This window comes from Suncus etruscus, chromosome 11 (genome assembly GCF_024139225.1).
Source record: "Suncus etruscus isolate mSunEtr1 chromosome 11, mSunEtr1.pri.cur, whole genome shotgun sequence".
Lineage (NCBI taxonomy): Eukaryota > Metazoa > Chordata > Mammalia > Eulipotyphla > Soricidae > Suncus > Suncus etruscus.
In genome coordinates, this window is record NC_064858.1 from 22,995,626 (window position 1) to 23,019,201 (window position 23,576).

The following is a 23,576-nucleotide window of genomic DNA, read 5'->3' on the forward strand; positions in this document are numbered from 1 at the left end:
CAGAACATTATTTACAAGATATTCAGGAGCTCCTTGGGAGTTACAGGTGGGTGGGAGTTCACAGGTGATGACCATGTAGGCTGTGAGTTGAGTGGATCAGACATCACAGAAACTGTGGACATGTGTGTGGGTGGTGGCTCTGTCTTCATAGAGCCCCCCCAGAGCCCAACCCTCCACTCAGGCCAGTTCCATCTCCTTCCTGTCCCAACATAGGTGTCTACTGTGGCAGGACCTGAGGTGTGGGATACCTCCTGTGCTGGAGATCGTGATGAAAAATACTGCCTCATCCGTGGCCTTTCTTGAAATAAACTTATGAATACACAAGTCACTGATGCAAAACAAATACTTGATCAGCTTGTTGTAATGTCTAAAATCTGAATATAAGCAAAATAGAACCATCAAAACAGCTCAAAGGCAAAATGAATTCCAGTTTCCCAAAGGTGCTGCCTTTTGCCTTTTCCATCTTATTTGTAGCAGTTGGAGTGTAGAATACAGTCCTTCATTGGCTCACAGAGCTTGCCCAGGATGTCATTGCTGTCTCCTCCAGGCCACTATCTCTTGATAAATAAGACAGAGCAGTAGTTCTAAACCAGGGGCATCATCTAGCCCACTATAGAACCTCAAAATATTCTAAGGGAATGTAAGTGAACTGTCACAATGGGGGGTGGGACACGAGCACAGCATTAGACTAGGAGGCCAATGAGGACTGGAGGCCATGGTAGAAGAAGATTGAGAAATACTGCAGCAGTATCGGAGACTAACAGGGACTGGTGAGAATGTCTACCCACTGGGGGTGAGGGTGGTGCTGATAATAGGGGACAGTCAGCATGTGGGAGGCCAGGAAATGGAAGGGATAGATCCAATTTCTTTCTTCATTTTGCTCTGAACTTAAAACTGCTTCACAAAATTTTTTTATCACAAAATAACTATCTTAGAAAGATAGTTCAAGGGGATATAACACAAGACCTAGCATGTATAAGGTCCCTGGCTTCATGGCTTCCTAAGCACTGCTAGCTGCAGCCCTAGTGACCCCCAGTACCACTGGGGGGTGGTCCCTTGTCCCCAAATTAAAATTATTTTAAGTTTAATAATAGCTGACACACTGCAGTTTCTCGGCAATTGTTGACTCAATCTGAGGTCACCTGATACCCACTAATTACTTCTGGCTACACACTGAGGCTACCTTCCCTCTAAAATATAATAATCTCAGGGCCAGAATGGTGGCTCAGCGGTAGAGTGCCTTGCACACGGCTGACCTAGGACAGACTGAGGTTCGATTCCCCAGCATCCCATATGGGGCTTAGGGGTAAGCTAAGAGCGATTTCTGAGCTCACAGCCAGGCGTAACCCCTGAGCATCACCATGTGTGGCCCCAAAACAAAACAAAACAAATAAAGACACTAATCTCAATCTCAGGGTGTCTGCCACAGCAATGGGTATGGCTTGACTGAGCATTCTTAGATCCTATCCAGGAAGTGTGGAGAGCAGAGGGTTTGTCTGAAGTCAGCAAAGAGAGAGACTCATACTTGGAGTATCACAAAGACAAACCACAGGACCTGCAGCCAACAGCATGCAAAGACATCTTTCATGGCAACGTTGTCTTAGATACCATCTGTACATGATGCTGCAGAAGTGTATTATCCTGGGAGTCTAACCCGAGTTCTGGGCCCTCTGCTACTATGCTAGTAAGTGGGCCTAAAGAACAAGAACATGTTCACCAGACTCCAGCATCCTGTGGTACTTCTACTGCACCCTGGACTCCCTCCTCAGGCTATACATCACTGCTTCCTGATCACACTGGATGTTATTATAGTTCTGTATGCAAACACATATGTATTTAAACCACACACAAACCCATGCAACATGTATACAGAAATTAGAAGAAAGCCTTTTCCTATTGGGCTCAGCTGATTGCTCAGAGCTGCCTTCCAGAGCATTAATGCTCTCTCTGACCAGTTCTAACTTGCTGTCAGGTTTCCTGTCCTTGAATTTTGATTGATTAATTTCTTAAAGCTTCAGTCAGTTTTTACCAATCCTTGGCTGTTTTATATTCACTCACCCCTTATTTCCATTCTCTAACATTTATGACAAACCTGCTCCACTTTCTGCCTGGCAGCTGACACTGCAACAAGCCTAAGACCAAAACCAACTACTGTCATGAGGCCAGGTCTTGTACAGTTTTTTTTTTTTTTTTTTTTTTTTTTTTTTGGTTTTTTGGGCCACACCCATTTGACGCTCAGGGGTTACTCCTGGCTATGTGCTCAGAAATCGCCCCTGGCTTGGGGGGACCATATGGGACGCCGGGGGATCGAACCGCGGTCCGTTCCTTGGCTAGCGCTTGTAAGGCAGACACCTTACCTCTAGCGCCACCTTCCCGGCCCCTCTTGTACAGTTTTTGACTGGGCATTACAACTTGCTGAAACTTTATTTTATAAACTCTTTTGAGGGCCGGGTTGGAGGAAGATTCCAGGAGCTTTCCTAGGAGCTGTGCTGAGCAGCACCCTTATTCCAGTATCACACAGAACAGCTATTACTATTTTTACTCTAGCTGCAACAACTCTCATTCCAGCCATCACATTTAGTCATTGTATGCCTTGGCTGTTTTAAGCCATAAAAATCATTGCATTTTTGAGCCATCATTTCTAGATTTTTGTCTATATCTTCAAATATTTCCATTCACAAGTTTGACAAACATACATTTTATGTTTGTATTCCAAGTTGAGAAAGATGTGGACCCTAAGATGACTCTGAGTGTGACCCATTATAAACAGGAATGACGCCAGGACACAGTGCCCAGTGGTTCATTCTGAGATGGTGAAAAGTCATTTGCCCGAATGTACTTTCTCCAAATCAATGTTCTATTGCTTCTATCTACATGTCCTTTAAGCCTGATTGTGGAAACTGCTGGAATAGGTGTTTGAAATGGGAAGTAAAGACTTTCCTCACATAATCACACCACAATGAAACGTGATGCAAACCCAGGAGCACCTTAAGTGAACAGAGAGGACAGGATGCCTCTGAAAAGTGACCCAGAGAGCATTGCTCCTGCTTCAGATGTGCTGATGCATTAACCTAGACACAGCAGAGCTCTCTGGGAAGGTGGAGCAATGCTGAGGGTAAAGACTGGCTCAGCGTTTGCTCCAGTCATTAATTTTATAAGACACACAAGGTCATACCTGCCTCATCTCACCTCTGCACAAAGACAGGAGCATCTGACACATGGACAGCTTTATAGAGATGACCATGGAACCCAACATCTGCTCCTGTTACAATGCCTCAACAGACACAAGTAGACTCTGAGCATTGACATCAGCAATTGGCTGGTATTGTCTCTGCCCTGACCCCTGAACTCAGAGGGGACACTACCACCCTGCCCAGCACTACATCTGAAATGCTGGGACCAGATCTGATTTTCATCATTCGTAAAGTGGAAGTTTCCATGGACCCAAACCCAGGCCTGACACTCCTGGCCTCAAACTGTCTAGTTCCATGAATGCCTCTTAATTCAGTTTCCATTCTTCCCTGGGGTTCCTGCCATTGGCATCCGCAGACAAACAGGAAAAACAATAGCCCCAGAGATGCTGCTCACCCCACATGGCTCCTGCTGGTGGCCGCAAGTTTTCTGGCACTTTCTAAAGGATGAAACCACCATGAAGACCCAGAGCTCTGGGCTCCTCACAGTGCTCTGAAGATCTGCCAGGTCTTTTAACTACCTCAAGGCATGGAGGCCAAATGGAGGAACTCATGTGCCCATGATGCATCCCAATCTTCACTGTGGTTCAAGTCTATAAAGAGCATCACAAAGGCTCACACAGCCTCACTCCAAACCATACACGTGGCTCAGGGCTCCAAGGCAAATCTAGAAGGAACTGGGGGGTCTGTATAGGCTTGTCCACATCCAGCTGCAACCTCATGGCATCTCTCACTGACCAGTTTTACCCACTGGGCTCAGTGAACTGCCATTTGGGGGGAGGGTTGGTTTTTGGTTTTTGGGTCTCATCTGGCAGTGCTCAGGGCTTACTCCTGGCTCTGTGCTCAGAAATCACTCCTGGCAGGCTCGGGGGACCATATGGGATGCCGAGATTCGAACCACCACCCATCCTGAATCGGCTGCATGCAAGGCAAATGCCCTACCGCTGTGCCATCTCTCTGGCGAACTGCTGATTTTTTACAAGCAGGAGGCAAGGTGGGAAGAGGCTTCAGCCAGCCCCAAATAAATAATCATTCTCCCACTCCCAAATCAACAGCAGGGCTTGCAAGTGGGCACACCCCTGGGGACCACAGAGACCCAAATGTTACCAAACAGGAACAAACAGGATCAAGTCCCACAAAGGTAAATCTTGCTGCTCTTCACTTTGGATCTTTAAACCTTCCTCCCAGAGTCCTTCATTCCCTCCACTACAGCGACACCAGACACGGGCCTACCCAGCATAGCCCTGGCATGTGCCCTCCAGTAGGAGACTGATCCATGAGCTTGGGTACCCAGACTGGCCATGCAGGCTCTGTGGCTCAGCTGACTCAGCCCCCTCTTTCTTCCACACTCCGATTTCTGCCAAGGTAACTGGATGAAAAGGGAAAGAAGGGGGCCAAAAGGGCTTTGGCACTCAGATGCCATCAGAATAAAACCCTGAGTCCCCACAGTCCTTCACACTTCAGCTCATCACGCCACACTCCATCAGGACTGTCAATGACTCTTCTGTCGCTAAATGTACAGTCACTGGCCTGTCTGCAATGGAGCCACCCCACTGCCCCCTCCCTGTCAGTCACTATCTCTCAGTCGCTGGCTACCAGAACTGGTGCCTCCCACCCCCATTCTGTCCAAGACCACTAAAGTATAGCAAGCAGAAAGTTTCCTGAAATAGCAGCTGACAAAAGCGACAAAAGTGAGGGTTAAATTTAAACTTGGGGGAAATGGGTCTCTATGCCTCTGCCCTCCATGCATTCGCACAAGTAGTTTCTGGCACTCTGGAGAACACCAATGCTTAGCCTAGCCACCACACCTTCTTTCACAGTGCTTCCCTAGGATACTCAGCACTGCACCAAACAGAACTCAGCAAAGCACTACACAGAACTCAGCACTTACCATAGCATTCAGCATAGTTTAGCACAGCAACCCACAGCACTCAGTACAGCTCAGCTCAGTCCAGCAAGCAAGAGCTTCAAGGGTTAGCTGGACACAGGGACTAGCAGGTGAATGTGGACATGACGCTTGGTGTCTCTCATAGAAATCATGAAAACATCAGACCCGGCGAGCTATGTCACCTGTGGAGGGTTGATGGAGCAGATACGTGCATACGTGGAAATAGAGCAAATATGTGTTAACATGGACTTGAGCAGACACAAATAGAAGGGCACAGGACAGATGCACAAGGAATGAAACAGACTTGCACACTGAAACAAAGCAGATGCTATCTGGGCAGGTCCTGGGTGGGGCACACTGAACATCATCCCAAAGCCTCTCTCTCTCCACACTTGTAGAACTTTCCAGAATCTCACAGATACACCTGCTAACAAGACTCTGCCTATATTGCCAGACGCTCCACTGTCCTGCCTTGCCCAAACATCACAGCAGCATCATGTGTCTCCCTCCACAACCGAGCTGAACATTTGAGCTACTTTAGCACAGAGGTTGTACAGCCTATGATGCTGTCAGGGGCTCCCTAACATTGCAGTGGGTAGAATCACACATGGGGCAATCAGCCCCTCCTCAGTATTCATAGATGAACCGCAGGCACAATGTGCCCATAAGCTGACTAAACAGGGTTTTCTTTTTGTTTTTGTTTTTGTTTTTGTTTTTTTGTTTTTGGGTCACATCCAGCAATGCTCAGGGGTTACTCCTGGCTCTATGCTCAGCAATCGCTCCTGGCAAGCTCGGGAGACCATATGGGATGCCGAGATTTGAACCTCCATCCTTCTGCATGTAAGGCAAACGCCTTATCTCCATGCTATCTCTCCAGCCCCAAACAGGGTTTTCTTTAGGGTACCCTGCAGCCTACTAATCAGCCAGTGATGTTGGGCCTGGGTCACCTGGAAGACAAGAAAGGATTCCAGTAAAAGGGTTTGCTCTGAAGTCTGAGCTGCTTCCTTGCTGCAGTTGGGAGGAACCATGGCTTGGTATGGCCTCTCCTTAGGTCAGTGGTTCTCAAATAGTGGGGCGCACCCATGGGGGGGGGCATGCGAGGCTCTGTAAGGGGGGCATGTTTGACCTTGGCAAACACTTTCATAACAAGCTAAGCCCCGTGTTTATGTCTCTGTATGTCTCTGGAGCTGAGAGTTGCTGTGTTCTGCTTCAAACCCTGCTTCGAAAAGCTATGTGTTGCAAAACGTGCTCATCGTAGCCATTAATCCAGATATCACCTCTGATTAAAAAATCAGCTCAAATTATTTTATATATTTTTGTTTTGCAGGCTAAAGTTTTTTTAAATAAAGATACTATTTACAGGCGCGGGGGGGGGGCGTGAAAAATGTTTTCTTCTTCCTGGGAGGGGGCATGACAGAAAATAATTGCCTTAGGTGCACTGCCACGGGGTCCACTCCCAGGCAGTGAGCCCAGAAGGCTGCTCAGGACACAGCACAGGCAGAGAGGGTCCTTGCATGGTGCATAGCCCAGGCTGCAATCACCTTGAAACTCACTGCAGGGCCTATGCCAGGGAAGTTCCGAGGACAGCATCCAGTCAGAGCAGCCCCAGGGGGCAGATTCCCCTGAGGATCCATTGTGGGCTTTTCAGCAGGTACTTCTTTGATGAGAAAGCACCTGACCTCTCTCCAACAAGAGAAGATGGCATGGTGGACCAATACTACTGCAGGTTCTCTGAGCCAATGTGACAGTGACTGAAGAGCCATGCATCATTATCACAGAGCATGTGATCATTTTTCTGGATGGAGCAGGAAGGAGAATTGATGCTCCTGAACTCCCTATGCACTGTTTTCCCCAGTCCTGCCCCTGCCCTGAGGTTTCCAGAACATTCTGGACTGGAAGCAGAAAATAACAAAACTCTGATAAATGCATTTCTGAATGATGTGCATGTAACTATCACAATCCGTTAAGAATCTGTTCCCTAAAAAAAGTTGAAATAGATCACACAGAGCTCAGGGGGAGATTTTGCAGGTGAGGTGGCTGATCTGACACCAAGAGCGAGGAGGCTTGCCCCAATTTTGCTGACTCTGCAGGTGAGCAGGAGGGAGTAGTTGAGATGAGACTCCAGCACCTTTTTTGCTTTCCTGGGGTCCTACAGAGCCACCTCTAGGCTTAGTGTCTCAGCAGCAGATGAGAAGCAAAACAACAGAGGGTACTCAAAACAACAGAGGGTACTTACTGACTTACCGCAGCCCCCAGGCGAGTCCCTGCTGTCCTCTGCCCCTTGTGTTTCCTCCTGCCCATAGAGGCCATGTTGGGCCTTTGTGAGAAAATAAGTTGAGCTGGAGAGCTGGGCAGGGGAGGGCTGTGGATAGGAGCCAGGGTGGGGAGCTGTGCACGGGAGCTGCAGGCAGCTGTGGAAAGGATGGTTGAGGGGTTTCTCATTATCACCACTGGCCACAGGCCCTACACATGGTCTCAGCAGCCACTCTCTCTTGGGAAGAAGGCTTGGGGATATTTTCCTGGACTGCCACTGTGAGATCCCTATGGGCCTGCAGACCAGCTCAAACAGAGCAATATAAAAAAATAAAGAACAAAACCCAGGGTCTATGCTAGAGTGATAGCACAGTGTTAGGATATTTGCTTTGCACCTGACCAACTTCGACTAATCCTGGCACCCCATATGGTTCCCCAAGCCGGAGTAATCTTTGAGTGCAGAACTAGCAATAAACCCTGAGCATCACTGGGTATGGCCCAAGACCAAACCAAAACAAACAAAAATCAAAACTGGGGTCTGAGACCTCCGCCCACAGCCCAGCTATCCTCAAGGCTTTCTCAAGGCCAATTCGTGCTTAAGGCCAATGTTTGTAGAGCAAGGGTCTCTGTTTTTTATCTTTCTTCCAAGTTTTAAGTTGTGTACTTAGCATGGAAAGTCACACTGCTTATAAATGATTCACTAAACTTATAGGCTTTGTTAGTTTGCTAAAGGCCTGAGAAGTGAACTCAAAAGAAAAAAAATGGGGTGTGTGTGGATTACTTCTAGTAAGAAAAAATAAAGATGAATTGAATGAGTGAGGTGCAAGAAGTGAGGCTGATTCTTGAAGAGAAGAAAAAGAAACCAGTAGATGGCCATGGCCAGATTCCCTGATATCATTAACCACAGATAAGAGAGATCTACAATCTGGGCCATTGCAAAACTCTACTGCCACACCCACGCCATCGAGAACACATGCCTGCCACCAACTGCAGCATCAAAGGACCTTCTGCAGTCCCAGACATTTGAACAGGACAAGACATCACACAGTCATGACTTCACCGGGAAATCTCCTCTGAATGAACTGTTCCTCCCTTAGGAATTCCAGGCTGATTCTGTGCAAAGAGACCATATGAGTCAGTGTTTTCCCAATAAACTGTTAAGAATCAGATCAGAGAATGGGACACAAACTGATTCCAAAATAGTGTCAAGTCAGAGGTGCCTGGCCCGTCTGGATCAGGTGTGGAGAATTCCTGGAAGACTGAACAATTATGGCCTGGAGCCAAGGGCAGTCTAGAGTGGTGGTCTCTGTTTGGTTTCAGTCTCACCCCCAGCTGCACCCACTGAGAGACCCCAGAGATGGTACTGCCCTAAGCACCTGGACTAGCCCAACCTGTTCCCCCTCATTCCTTCACTGACCCCACTCCTTACCCAGAGGAAGGGCACTGCCCTGAGCAGCCCACTCTGCCTCTACCTCTCTCCATCCTTCTTTTATGATTATTCTTCTCTTTATTTAGGGTTTGCTCTGCCAACCCATGGCAAAGCTAATGAGAAAGAAGAGGCGGGTGCTGTGGGCCCTCCGTTCTCCATCACATTGGTGGGTGGGGTGAATGGACCCTAGGAGAACCCTGAGCAGCACTGAGAACTCCAGTTCTAAAGCAGCTACAGCGGGGTTGGAGTAATGGCACAGAGGTAGGGTGTTTGCCTTGCATGCAGCCAACCGGGATGGACCCAGATTCGATCCCTGGCATTCTATATAATCCTTCGAGCCTGCCAGGAGCAATTTCTGAGTGCAGAGCCAGAAGTAACCTCTGAGTGTCCTTGGGTGTAACTCCCCAAACAAACAAAAAAGAAAAGGCAGCTGCAGCACATCCTCCTATATATACAACCTGACTGAGGGGCAGGAGAACTAACTGAGCAGGAGACCTGGCTTCATCTTCAGCACTTCCCCAAACACTGAGTGGGGAGTCGGTGTGAGTACAGTCAGATGTACCTCTGTACAACACGCACTTGACTCCACAGAAATCCAGGTGAAATTCAGGTGAAAAACTGGTCTCAAAAACCAAAGTGCTAACAGCCAAAGCTAGACAAGATTCTGGACAAAGTGAGGGGTCTCCCTGCCCGTTGGGCACATTTGCATGTCAGGGATTCCAGCAGGGGTTATATCAGGATCTCCTACAGGGTCATCCCCTGCTCTGATTTACGTGGCCCAGGCCATGAAGCTGATACAGATCCTCAGAAGTCATCAGTTGCCTGGGGCAGAGGCAAGAACACCCTAGACAAAGTGAGCTGAGTCCAGTTCAGCCTTAGCAACCCCTATCTCCATTCTTATCCCTTATCAACATTCCAAAAATTATTTCTTTGAATGCCTGGCTCAGAGACAGAGAACCTGGGAGATAAAACTGGTTCCTTCTGGAGCAGCAAGAGATAAGGTGATTCAGCTGTGAAGCACTGCCCACCCACGGCACCCATCTCCCTACTCCTGCCAGCTCTGGGCTTTACTTAAAGACCGTCTCACCCCTATTTAACCCTGAGTCTCCTCATAGCTGAGCTCCACTCAAAAGCTAAAGGAGCAAAACCTCCCATCAACCGGTACCAGGCTGGCCCATCAAGCTGATTTTATTTGAAGAGTTTCTCAGATAAAATTGGCAGTGCTGGAGATAGAGATTGCCCATATTTGAACCCTGCACAGTACCTCCAATACTCTTCATCAGAGACCTCCTGAGTATCACCAAGTGTGCACCCGAAACCAAATCAAGACAAGGAATCTGGGGACTGCTTTCAGGAGTCTGGGATACAGGGAACAAGACCTTTAAGCTCTCTCACTTGGGCTCAATGGGTGGGGTGTTTGCATTGCACTCGGACCAAGAAGTTCTAGTTCAATCTCCAAAATCCCATATAATCCCTCCAGCACTGCCAGGAATAATTCCTAAGTGCAGAACAAGGAGTTACCCCTGACCATCCCTGGGTGTGGCCCAAAAAAGCTAAAACAAAACAAAGTTCCCTACTTGATGATCTAACATGTGTCCACGGGACAGCTGGAATCCAGTGCCCTTCTGCAGTGACCTGAGGTCCCTGTCACAGTGCATCACAGGACATCACAGGCTATCACCGTGCATTTCGGTGGTGAGCCGTTTTCAGTCTGAGGTTTCTGTATTTTCTGTTTGATTCTGCAGTGCTGGATCCACCTCAGATCCTGATGCGTGCAGGAGTTGCATCTCTGTGGTTCACCACAAGGCTTTCCTCTACCCTGCCTGCTATTTCGAAGGTAGGTGGGTCACAGCCTGCATGCAACTCCTCCTTTCCTTGAAGGAATAGCAGGAAAACACTGTTTAGTGTCTGCCTAAAGACAATCAAAATACAGTTTCAGGGAAACACAATAAACAAATCTCTGAAAGAACAATGGAGATGCCCTTCCCCACTCCCTCCACCTTGCTCAAAAAGGGGACAGTATAGAGGGTAGGGCACTTGTTGATATGAGGCTGACCTGGCCTTGACCCCTCAGTACTACCAAAGTGGTCTCTGATTAGAGCCAGGAGCAGCACCTGAGCACCACCATGTATAGGCCAAAAACCAAAAAAAAAAAACAAATTGTTCTGTTTTAGGCAGACACAGGGTGTGCCTAGGAAATATATTTAGGGGTAATAGTAAAATTTAAGAATCCCCTAATCCATATGGACTGAGAGAGAGCACAGTGGTAGGGCATTTGCCTTGCACACAGCTGACCATGGATGGACCTGGAGCAATTTCGGCATTCCATATTGTCACCTGAGCCTGTCAGGACCAATTTCTGAACACAGAGCCATGAACCCACCGGATCTGGCCCAAGAATAAAAACAAAAATAAAGAATTCCCTAACCTTGAAGTAGCTCAAGGGCATGAAGACTGAGATATAAATCCTGAATTCTTTGGAAAAAGAGACACTGAGGCACCATCCAGAAGCAGAAATCCAAGGCCCCACCCAGCTTAGAAGAGTGGAGCCCTCAGAAAAGAAGCTACAGGAAAGATTCTGAAGAGACTTTCAACAGTGTCAGAGACTATGAAGACATCAGCAGTTCAAGAGGTGAGATGCTGAAGGGGCCATCAACAGTGTAAGGGGTGAGATAGAGACCATCAACTGTATACATAGTGAGATCATGAAGGGACCATCAACAGAGGAAGGCTTCCCTGACAATGTCCAGATTAACTTTTATGTATATTCATAAAACCCCAGGAAAATACCCATTTGGAGGAATTGCATATTAGCTTTTCCCAAAAGCCATTCAGGACTTATTCTTTATGCCTTATTCTCACTTGCATACTGATTTGTCTGATCCTTTGCTTGCCCATTTTCATTCTGGAGAAGTCAGCTCTGTCTTGAACACAGTTCCCTTTTCACTGTTCATTCTTTCTTAAGCAAGTCTCAGTCCATAAAAACTACCTTGCTCTTTGGGGTCAGAACAATAGTACAGTGAGTAGGGCATATTTGCCTTGCATATGATGAATCCTGGCTTGATCCTCGGCATCCCATGTGATACCCCAACCCTGCCATGAGTAATCTCTAAGCCCAAAGCCAGGAGTAACCCCTAAGCACTGCCAGGTGTTTCTGAAAACAAAACAAAGCAAAAATCAACAACAACAACAACAACAGCAACAACAAGAAGCTACCTTGTTCCATTACTTGGCTCCTCCTGAAATTCTTTACTTCGAGGAAAGGTTATGAACCCAGAGCTCCTCTGCCAAGGTCAGGACTAAGTTTCCTTTCCTGCAAAGAGCAAGTCCTCACTCCAGCCTGAGTTGACAGCTCCCTAAGTAATCTGGTGTCGGAGATCAACCAGGCACAACAAATAAGCTCCAGGGAATGCTTTGCCGGCTGTCTCCTAAGGCTGGTGGGACATGAGTGTCCAGGCCATGTAGCTATTCACAGATTATGAACTGTAGCAGGCATTTCCTTCAGTCTACTTCTCTTACTGACATAGACAATTTAGGCAACAGTTCTAAGAAGTAAGTGGTGCCTGGAGCAGACTTTGGGAGCAAAGCAAAACATTAAGAAGGAAGAACTACCAGGAGTGGCTGTGTCCAAAGGCCAGAGTACTTTCTTTCCCAGCCAAGGGTCAAGTGGCAGAGAGGGTGAGCTGGCACATAGCAAAAAAAGGGGATCACCAAGGAGACAGGCCTGGTCCTCAGCCATGGGAGAAACACAGGTACCCGGGCCCAGCCTGCCCAGTAGAAACTCTTGACAGAATCCTATGGACACTCAGAGAAGCTGGACAGAGCAGACACCCTGTCAGGCTGTGAGAGACAAACACCAGCCCTTCATCAGGATACTTTCTCTCTGCTAATTGCCTTACGTGAATGCACAGATTCCCTGATTCCAACCCAGTGTAGACTGACATCTGCTAGGTCCAAATCAAGCTCCAGAAATATGGAGCTGTGGATAGCTGCCACAAGCTGGAATCCCCGACCCATTCCATAACCAAGTGAGACCATGGTACCACAGGAAAGTGTGGGATATCAGTACAGACACTACCCCAAGTACATGAGCCCTTTGAGCAGTTCCACCAAGCACCCAAACCTCTCCTAAGCACAAGCAATCTCATCTCCCAAGTATGTGCAACTCAGTCAGTGTGCCAACACCACAACCACACATGGAAGGAGGAGCTTGATGAAAGCTGAATCCTTCTCCTTGATGGGCCTTGAGGGGAGTGTGGCAGAAGAGAAAGTCTGGAAAGGCTTTGGGTTAGACTGGGACAAGTTCAGAGGGAGACAGTAAAGTAACAGTAAAGGAGGGAAGGCGTGCATGCCCTTATTCCCCACAGATCTCACTATATGATAGAGAGCAATGAACAAAGAGAAGAAAGAGGGAGAGGTTTTTAAAGAGGAAGAATTTCAGTAATAAGGAGACAAGAAATTTTATTAAACCTGACAAAAATGCTCTCATCTAGTTTTGGATTTAGCAGTTTCCCCTTTTGTGTTAGGCAGCTACAAATACCAAATTGATAAAATAAGAAGAAGAGACAGTTCATGGCCAAAGTTGCAGAGACAGGTCAGTGGTGGAATACAGTCCTCTCTAGACAGTAACCCAATGCAGGTTCTTAAAAACTTCAACCCAGAAGCCAGAGCAATGGTGCAGCAGTAGGACGTTTGCCTTGCACATGGCTGATCCAGGACCGACTGTGGTTCTATCCTCTGGCGTCCCATATGGTCAAGCCATATGGCCATATCCAAGCCAGGAGCGATTTCTGAGCACATAGCCAGGAATAAACCCTGAGTAAACCCATGTGTGGCCCAAAATCTAAACACAACAACAACAACAACAACAGAAATTTCAACCCAGCTGGAGTGATAGCACTGAGGTAGAGCATTTGCCTTGCATGCAGCTGACACAGGACAAACCTGAGTTCAATCCCTGCCGTCTCATATGCTCCCCGAGCTAGGAGTGATTTCCGAGTGCAGAACCAGGAGTAACCCCTGAGCACTGTTGGGTGTGGCCCCCAAACAAAGAAAAAACATTTAACCCATAATCTATCCAATACAAAAACCATCAATGCAGTAAGCCAAATTTCTAACATCACAATGATAAACAAATGCCATATACACATATCATAACAATGCAAAGTAAAACAATAGTGAAATACTGGGAGACCCTATAAGGGCCAATCCATAGCTTGGCCACACTGTGGCAGCAAGGTACATGCCAGCAGGAACGCTTACTCCTAGCTACCAGTCCCTGTACTTGGTAGGTGGGCTTACAGGAATGGATGCAAAAGGCCTGCCATGCTGGAAGCAGGGTGGTTTCTCACAAAGCCAAACATACACTTAACACATACCCTGAGAAGGACCCTGCTATAGCTGGGTTTCCAAGTGACAGTGATGTGCTGCACAGGGTCACATGGTCTATTATGCCAGTATTGGCTAACCTTTATGAGCCCGAGTGCCCAAACTGTCGCACAAAACCAAAGCATTTCCTCAAAAATGCCAGCATGTCAATTAAATCTTAATAACAAGATTTTAGTATCTGAAAACTATGTGGCACGCGCTGCATATTTTAATTGCAGACCTTCCCACATGCCAGCTGCAAGGCCTTCCTGTGCCACTGTTGGCACGTGTGCCATAGGTCCGCCATCCTGTCTCTATGTTGACCTGGGAGGTCAGTGCAGGGTCACAGAGAACAGAGGAGCCTGCCCCAGGTGCTCACTGATGATAGGGACCTAGCACCACTCTAAAAAGTAGAATCTAGTTTAAACACTTAACTGAATGGAGCTGGGAGATAGTACCAGGAGTATAAGCCTGGAGGGCCTCCAGGTGAGGCTCCCAAATTGAAGCTATAAATAAATAAATAAAAAGAACTCTCAACATTTCAACAGTAAGAAACCAGCCCAATGAAATCACGGAGCAAACATTTGGACAAAGGTCATTTTGAACAGCAAATTCTGAGTGATTTTTATAGTAATAAAATAATGGTGGTTTGGCTTTTGGGTCACATCCAGCAGTGCTCCGTGCTTAAAGCTCCTGACTTTGCATTCAGGGATCACTCCTGGTGGTTCTAAGGGAATCCTATGAGGTGCTAGGGATTGAACCCAGGCTGGCTTCGAGCAAGCCAAGGACCTCCCCACCATATTATTTCTCTGGTCAGGACTGTAATTTAAGAGATACTTGGCAGCTCCGAGAAGTCAATGAAAAGCAACAAGAATGACAGATGCATTATTCATATGACTAAAATCTGACATAAAAATCACACTCTCCTTTGCTAACAGCCTCTATTTATATCTCATTTCTTCTTGTCGTGAAGGGTGAGAGGGCCACACTGGCAGTATTCAGGGGCTTCTCCTGAATACTTGGGAGTTCATCCTGGTGATGCTCAGGGGGACAGTGTGGTGTGAGATCAAATCAAGGCTTCCTACATGCAAAGCCTGCACTGCTCAGCCCTACGAACTCTCTCTCTGTCTCTCTGACCCCTATAGCTTATTTCTTATCAAGACAAGGGGCACACATTTTCCTTAATGCCCATACTGAACAGAAATGGAATTGGCTGCAATGAGCTTTGATACATTTGAATGTGATAAAAACCTGTGCCCAAAATAAGTCTTCTAGACTCTATTGCCAGGCTGTGAAATAAAGGCAATAAAAATTATTGGGGCTAATAAGCTCAATCTCACATGTTCTGGGTCATCAGGTAAGAAAACCAGTCAGGTCCTGTCTCCCCCTTTCTCTTAGGCACACTGTAGTCTTGGGAAGGTTCAGGACGCGAATGTCCTGAGATATAATCCCCTAACCCCCAAATGGGTGTTAATCCTCAGTATTTCATATGGTCCCTGGAGCACAGAGTCCCACACCTGAAAATAGCCATGCGTGGCCCAAAATCAAGCAACCAAACAAACAAATGAATACCATATCACCTGTCCATTGTGTTTTTTTTTTTTTTTTTTTTTTTTTTGGTTTTTGGGCCACACCCGGTAACACTCAGGGGTTACTCCTGGCAATGCACTCAGAAGTTGCTCCTGGCTTGGGGGACCATATGGGACGCCGGGGAATCAAACCGAGGTCCGTCCAAGGCTAGCACAGGCAAGGCAGGCACCTTACCTCTAGCGCCACCACCCGGCCCCATCCATTGTGTGTGTTTGGGGGCTACACCCTACAGTGCTCAAGGATCTTCCTCATGAAGCTCGGGGAATCCTATGTAGCATAATCCAGGATTGGAACCTTGGCAGGAATGCCTACCCGCTGTATTAGATTAGAATATGATTAGATTAGAAAATGAGATTGCCACAAAGAGTGGTAAGCGCAGTTAGAGAAATAACTGCACTTACAACTACCATGACAATGATAGAGAGAAAAGTATAATGGCTATCTTGAAGACAGGTAGGGGATGAAGGAGGAGGGAAATGGGGACATCGATGGCAGAAAAGTTGAAGGTGAAGGGGTGTGTGCATTTTATGGCTGAAATCCAATTGGAAACATGTTTGTAACCATGGTGCTTAAATTATTAAAAAAAATAAAAGAGGGGCCAGAGCAGTGGCACAGCAGTAGGGCATTTGTTTTGCACGCTGCTGACCTAGGATGGAGCATGGCTTGATCCCCGGCATCTCATATGGTCCCCCAAGCCAGGAGTGATTTTTGAGCACATATCCAGGAGAATCATCCCTGAGCATCACTGGGTGTGGCCCAAAACCCAAAATAAATAAAAGATATAACAACAAAAATAAAAATTAAAAAAGAAAAAGAAAAAGAGGGGGCCGGAGAGAGAGCATGGATGTAGGGCATTTGCCTTGCATGCAGAAGGACAGTGGTTCAAATCCCGGCATCCCATATGGTCCGTGAGCCTGCCAGGAGTGATTTCTGAGCACAGAGCCAGGAGTAACCCCTGAGTACTGCCAAGTGTGACCCAAAAAACACACAACAAAAAAATGAAAGATTGGGAAATGAGGGCCAAGAGGAACAATTTTCTTCTTTCCTTCTGAGAATTCCTGCATGAGCACATGTCCTTCCATAGGGCCCAGAGCTTTACACATACAGCAGCTTCAGATCAGCTTCCAGCCCACCTATAGCTCGGTGTCCTTTAATCTTGGGGTCCAGGCCACTTGGAAGCAGAATGACACATGGGGATGACCCACAGGCCAAGGGGTGGGGGCACATTCCAAAAGGACTAAAATCAGCTTCCCAATGAGCTGAGTGATCTATAAGATAGTGGTCTCTAGAGGGAGACTGTCATCACGTTTTTGTCATGAGAAAAAAATTCTGAAAAAAACCCAAAGTTCTAGAAATCAAGTCAAATGTGTGAATATGGGAAGACAAGAAAGTCACAAGAATTTTAACATTGTTCATGGTAGATAGTCACAGACACACACACACATTCAAGGGGCTTGAGGCTGGCAGGAGGCTTTCTCGCTGGAACCCAGGAATGCTTCAGGGATAAGAGTGCCAGCCTCTAGAAGGTACCCGCACCTTAACTCTCTGGTCACTTGCACACTTTATTATGCAAGCCCCTCATGGCACAGTGCCCACCAGCTGAACAGCACACGCTCCCCTTTCTGTCATGGTCCCCCGTTTCCTTTGAAGTCTAGTACCAGCCTTCAGTGGCTGCTCAGATTATCATACAGCATGTATCAAACAATATGTAGAACATTTTTCCCTTCAGTAATCCTGTGCAGATGGGAAAAAAAACCATAATTACTTTAATGATGTACTTAGAAAAAGGATGATGTGCAGAAGAAACTAACAAGAGAAACACTAATTAAAAGGTGTCACAATTTATTGCTATGAATTGTCAACCAAACCCAGGTGCATTACTTTTCCTAATCCCTGCAAAGGCTGTCTGTCTCCCATAAATCAGCAGAGGGGCCGGAGTCTGGGTGAAATGCACCCGCCATGCACAGCTGGCTCCATGTGGGCCCCAGTACATGGGTTCTTCCAGAGATTATTCATGAGCACAAGCGAGGACTAGCCCCTCTACACCAATCAGGCTGTATTCTTCCCGCACAACAAAAACAACAAAAAACCACCATGGGGGCGGGAGCGATAGCATGGAGGTAAGGTGTTTGTTTGCCTTTCATGCAGAAGGTCGGTGGTTTGAATCCCGGCATCCCATATGGTCCCCTGAGCCTGCCAGGAGCGATTTCTGAGCACAGAGCCAAGAGTAACCCCTGAGCGCTGCCGGATGTGACCCAAAAACCAAAAACCAAAAAAAAAAAAAAAACAACACAAAAAACACCATGGGACACAGTACCATTCTGACTTTCCTGGAAAAAAAATACACTCTAGAAAAGATAATAAAAGGAATTAGAGAGGTCTTCATGGCTGAGCGCGCAGTGTGCATGCTGGGTTCAGTTCAGGGCCATAAAAATGGGTATCAAAAATACTGAAAGAGAGGCCGGAGAGGTGGCACAAGCGGTAAGACATCTGCCTTGCCTGCTCTAGCCTAGGACAAACTGCAGTTCAATCCCCCAGCGTCCCATATGGTTCCCCAAGCCAGGGGTGATTTCTGAGCGCATAGCCAAGAGTAACCCCTGAGTGTCACTGGGTGTGGCCCAAAAAAATAAAAAAAATTTTTAAAAATACTGAATGAATGCTTACCACCTCAATCCTCTCGAGATTTTTGTTGTTTGTTTTGCAGCCAGACCTTTAGGTACTTAGGTACTTAGGTAATGCTCTAGACTGAGTCACACCTGGTGAATTTGGGAAACCAAACCCAGGGCTCCAGTATGCAAAGCATGTGCTCAAGCCCTTTAAGTCATCTTCGTGGGCCCCCTAGAACAATCTTTCTGGAACAGTCGTGATACGTCCCAGGCACTGGGTATGAACTGGGGAGCCAGCCAAGCTTTAGTGTCGCCCCCAAGTGCCAAAGAAACATTTATGGCTAAAATATTGTTATCTGTCGTGAGGAGTATGAAGAAGATGAGAGAAGAAACTAAGTGGCCCGATGATGACCATGGCTTCTCCTGCCACTGGGGGGACTGTTGGCCCTGTAGACAGGTATGAGCACCCAGGCTGTTAAACCAGCAGCCTGGTGGCTAGCATGCTGAGCAGAGTGCTGAAGAATGGGTTACACTACACAGAATCTTGGGGACTCTGGGTTTTACCCCAAGAACAAATGCTTTTTTTTTTCAAATCACATAGGAGACTCTGACCTTCTGGTGTCTTCTGCTTCCTTCTGGCTGTGGTAGGAAGTGGGGAGGGGGAGAGGACTCTGCTTAAGTGAAGGAGCATGGTGGGGGTATGGTAATGCAGCAGAGCACAGATTGAGACTTGCTCAGATTTAAGAGGTTCAGCCCTCCCCCCCCCCCCCACATAAGCCAGAGGTTCAGCGTGGCAACCAGAGCTGGGCTCTGGGGAAACTGACCGTTGCCTGAGCCATGTGGGCACTGTACTGGCTCCTAATTATTTCCCCCTACTGCAGGCTGCAAACTGGTTTGCAGGAGGTCAGGGCACAGCTAATGTCACTCAGCTCCCTAGGAGCCCAGCCAGCCCAGGCCAAAGAGGGGAGAGAGAGCTCACAGGCCATCTCCATGCTCTGGAGATGAGTAATCTAGATGCTCATGTGTGAATCTAGCAATTCTAGATGAGCAATCTCTTTAGGACCAGAGTAAGCTGGGACTGGAGGAAAGTAAACAGGTGAAACATTAGTCCTTAAATCCAAATGCTGGTTTCTGCCACGCAATGTTTTCCTCTCTGTCTCCCCTCCCCATTCCACACCCATGGCAGAGTTCTGCAATGTTTTCAACACTTGAAAGATATCAAGGAATGTCGTAACTTTTTTGACAACAAAAAAAGCAGAGACATCCGGTCAACAATCAACATTCATGAAAAGGCAATAATACCCCTCGGCAGTGTGGCTTCTCCCAAATCATGCTACACTTCAACGGGAGATAGTGTTAAAAAAAAAAAAATCTCCAGAAAAAAAATCTCTTAAAGTGGATGAAGTTTTCAAGAATTCAAGCCAACCACTGGTCCACAGGGTGACAAAAATCTAGCACTGAGCTTTAGATATTTAAAAAATTAACTCTTAAAACAAAAGGTAGGCCTAAAATAATCAATACTACAACAATACGGAATTTATATCTCAGCCAAAGATCCAAAATCTGTAAGACAGCACCCTAAATACAAAGACAACTGCCTGAGGCTTCCCAAATGTTCCCTTGCAGCCCAGGTCCGGTGCCTTCTGTCTGCAAGGCCAAGAACTAGGCTTAATATGGAACAGCAAAAGATCACTTAACAAGCACTATACTTGCCCAAGGCTGAGAGCACCAGCCACAGACAGTTAATCTGAGATTTTGGACAGATTTTTATCATTTGCATCACACAGGGGCCAGTTGGGCAGTAGGACACAGGGTAGGACACTTGCCTTACATGCTGCCCACCCTGGCTCATTCCCGGCACTCCATTTGGTCGGGAATCCCCAAACACCCTGAAATCCATCTGTACCACATATTCTATTTTAAGGGGTCCAATCCACAGATTAACTGTTAAATTGGGTCTGGTCTTGCACCAGGGTGGATTTTTTTTAGGGACTGGGAACAGTTCCCAACACAGATCAAGAAAATGAAAAAATAACAACAATTGGCCCTCTAAGGGATTCAAATTCACAGCGGGGAGTCTTGCTAGTCCGGTGGACGTGTGTGTCCACCTGGCCACTCATCCTGATGAGGGCTGAGCTGATTGACTTTCTCCAGGGCTCACTGGGGAGCAGAGAATCCCTGATCAAAGCGCCTCAGTTTTCTGCTCCTCTTCCCACTATCCCACCATCCCCATCTCCAGGCGGGAATGAACACACAAACACACATACACACACTCTATCACATACACACACTGTCACACACACACTCTTTCCCATTTCATCTCCTGGTGGGAACACACACACACACAACACACACACACACCATCCCATTCCTGATGGAACACACACACTCTATCCCATCCCATCTCCTGGTAAGAACGCACAACACACACACACACACAACACACTCTATCCCACACTCTCCATCCCATCCCATCTCCTGGTGGGAATAAACACAACATACACAAATACACACTCTATCTCATCCCATCTCTGGTGAGAACACACACACATACACACATACACTCTCTCCATCCCATCCCATCTCCTGGTAAGAACGCACAACACACACACACACAACACACTCTATCCCACACTCTCCATCCCATCCCATCTCCTGGTGGGAATAAACACAACATACAAAAACACACACTCTATCTCATCCCATCTCTGGTGGGAACACACACACATACAACACACCCACCTCTCTCCATCCCATCCATCTCCTGGCGGGGAACACACACACATACACACACCAACACACACACTCCATCCCATCTCCTCGTGAGAACACACAACACACACAAACACACACACACACTCTATCCCATCTCATCTCTTGGTGGGAACACACACACAACACACACACTCCATCCCATCTCTGGTGGGAGCACAAAACACACACACAAACACACACACACACACACACACACTATCCCCTCCCATCTCCTGGTTGTCAACACACACTCTCCATCTCCATCTCATCCCATCTCCTGGTGGGAACACATACACAACACAACACACACACAAACACTCACACTCACACACACACACACACACACACTATCCCATCCCATCCCATCTCCTGGTGGGAACACACACACAACACACAACACACCCCTCCTGGCCCGAGGTCAACGGCGAGGAGGCCGCCTCCCCGTGGCGGCGGCGTGTCCCGAGCCCGCACGCACCCCACTCCCCAGCAGCCTGGAAAATCGCGGCACGTCGGTCCGTTCGTCCGTTCGTGTCCATCCATCGGTCGCGGCTGTCAGCCGGCCGGGTGCAGGGGGGTCGGGTAGACCCGCCTTACCCGCCACGCGTAACCCGGGCAGCGCCCAGGAGCGAGTTGGGGGGACGTGACCCCCGCGCCACCCGCAGGCTCCGGGTCACCGCAGCCAGCGCCCGCGAAGGGCAAAGTCGTGGGAGAGCAGAGCAGAGCAGAGAGAGCCGCCGCGCGTGGGGGGCAAGCGGGGAGTCCGCGAAGCCCAACTCACCGTGGAGGGGACCCCGCGTGGGGGAAAAAATCTCGGGGGGCCCCTGGGGCTGAGCTGAGGTCGCCGCTCGCCCAACTTTCCCCTTGGCGGGCGGGACAGGGCGCCCCGAGAAGGAGCCCCGTGGATGATGCCCAAGTCCGCTGCGTGCGCGCGGGCTGCCGGAGGTGTGCGCGGCGCCCTGGGCCGGTGCGGGGAGTGCAAAGCCCCGCAGCCCCTAACCCGGCGCCGGGCTGAATTGCCCCCCAAAGGGGCCGGCGAGCCTCGCCCTTGCGCGAGGAGAAAGAACGCGGCCGGACGGTCCCTCCCGGGCCACCGCGGGCCTGGACCGAGCGCGGGCCCAGGGCAACACGCCGCGGCCGGAGCGCTCCGGCTTAGGTGTGGGGGGTCCCGGCGCTGGGGGACGGTCCCGGGCACGGCCGCCCCGAGCGAGCAAAGTTGCTACTCACGGAGTTTCGCAACTGCGCCTCCTCCCTCGGAAGGCCGCCGGCGGGGCGCTGGGGGACGCGGAGCCCGGAGCCGGCCCCGCCGCGCCGCCCCGCCCCGGCCCGGCCGCCGGTGCGCGCGGCGCGGAGGAGCGCGGCCGCCCCGGTGGGGCTGCGGAGCGGGCGGGCGGGCGCGCGGACAGAGGGCGGAGCCGCCCCCAGCGCCGTGGCCGCGATCGTGGCCGTGGCCGTGGCCGTGATCGTGATCGTGGCCGGACGAGAAGCAACCGCGCGGGCCGAGCGTGCGCGGAGTCGGCGGCCGCTGCGTCCCGCGGCCGGTGCCTCGGGCGGGCGGGCGGGCGGGCGGGCAGGCGGGGACCGGGGTCCGGCCCCTCCGGAGGGCTCCGCCCTCTCTCCCTCCCCGGCCTCCGGCGGACGCGCGGGCAGCGGCGCGGGGCGCTCCTCGCGGCCTCCGTGGGCACTGCAAGCGAGCCGCCGCGCCCGACTTAGGGAGCCGGGAGCCGGTAACGGAACTGGGGCGCAGCGGGGCATTGTGGGTGCGGGCGCGTACCCCCCCTGCTGCACCCCGAAATCCCGCACATACCGACCAAAACGCGCCCCCATTCTGTCCAGGCTCCTGGTACCCGCACTGCTGTGGATGCGCGGGGGTCCCCGAGCTTCTCCTCCCCGGAGCCAAACGCCCGTAACCGTGGCCTGTTCAGGCCCACTTGGGCGGCGTCTCCCCAACTTCTGGGCACCTGTGAGGGGTTCTCGAGCCACGCATCGCATCGCTTCCCCTCCGCGCTTGTGGCCTCCGCTAACTGGACTTGCAAGGGGGGAGCGCTGGTTCGATGGGTAGTGGGTTTTGGGTGCTCGTGGTGGCCCACAAGTCCCCCTCCCAGTGGGAGACCTTCTTTATTTCTCCCCCAGGGTACCCAGCCAGACCCAAGTGGACCCCAATCAAGGAGCCTTAACTCCCAAGCTTCCATCCCTCATCTGGCTGCAAGGCAGCACCCTATTGCTCCCCTGCCCCAGAGGTCTGAAGTCTGGGGAGTATCGGGGCTCCTGCACAAGCTCTCGAAAGGGCCAGAGAGTTCTTTTTCCTAAAAATGATGTGGAAGATCCTCACCTGGCTGGATGTCCTCACTCTGCCAAAGAGAACCAGATCTTAACTCTTGACAACCTTCTGTCTGTGACCCTGGTGGACACCCATCTGCATGTGACCTACCACATCTGCATATTAACACCCCAATAATTCCATGTGACTGCTGGTGTGTCAACACCTAATTTTTGTTTTG

The 23,576-nt window shown here is 49.2% G+C and overlaps 1 protein-coding gene across 1 annotated transcript in view; it reads right to left on the reverse strand.

The window, feature by feature from the left end:
* Positions 1–22,406, reverse strand: part of RASSF8 (Ras association domain family member 8) — a 68,367-nt gene extending 45,961 nt beyond the window's left edge. The window contains exon 1 of the mRNA XM_049783830.1: positions 22,303–22,406. The gene's annotated coding sequence lies outside the window, so the exon portion shown is untranslated. The remainder of the gene's footprint in view (positions 1–22,302) is intronic.
* Between the last annotated feature and the right edge of the window lie 1,170 nt (positions 22,407–23,576).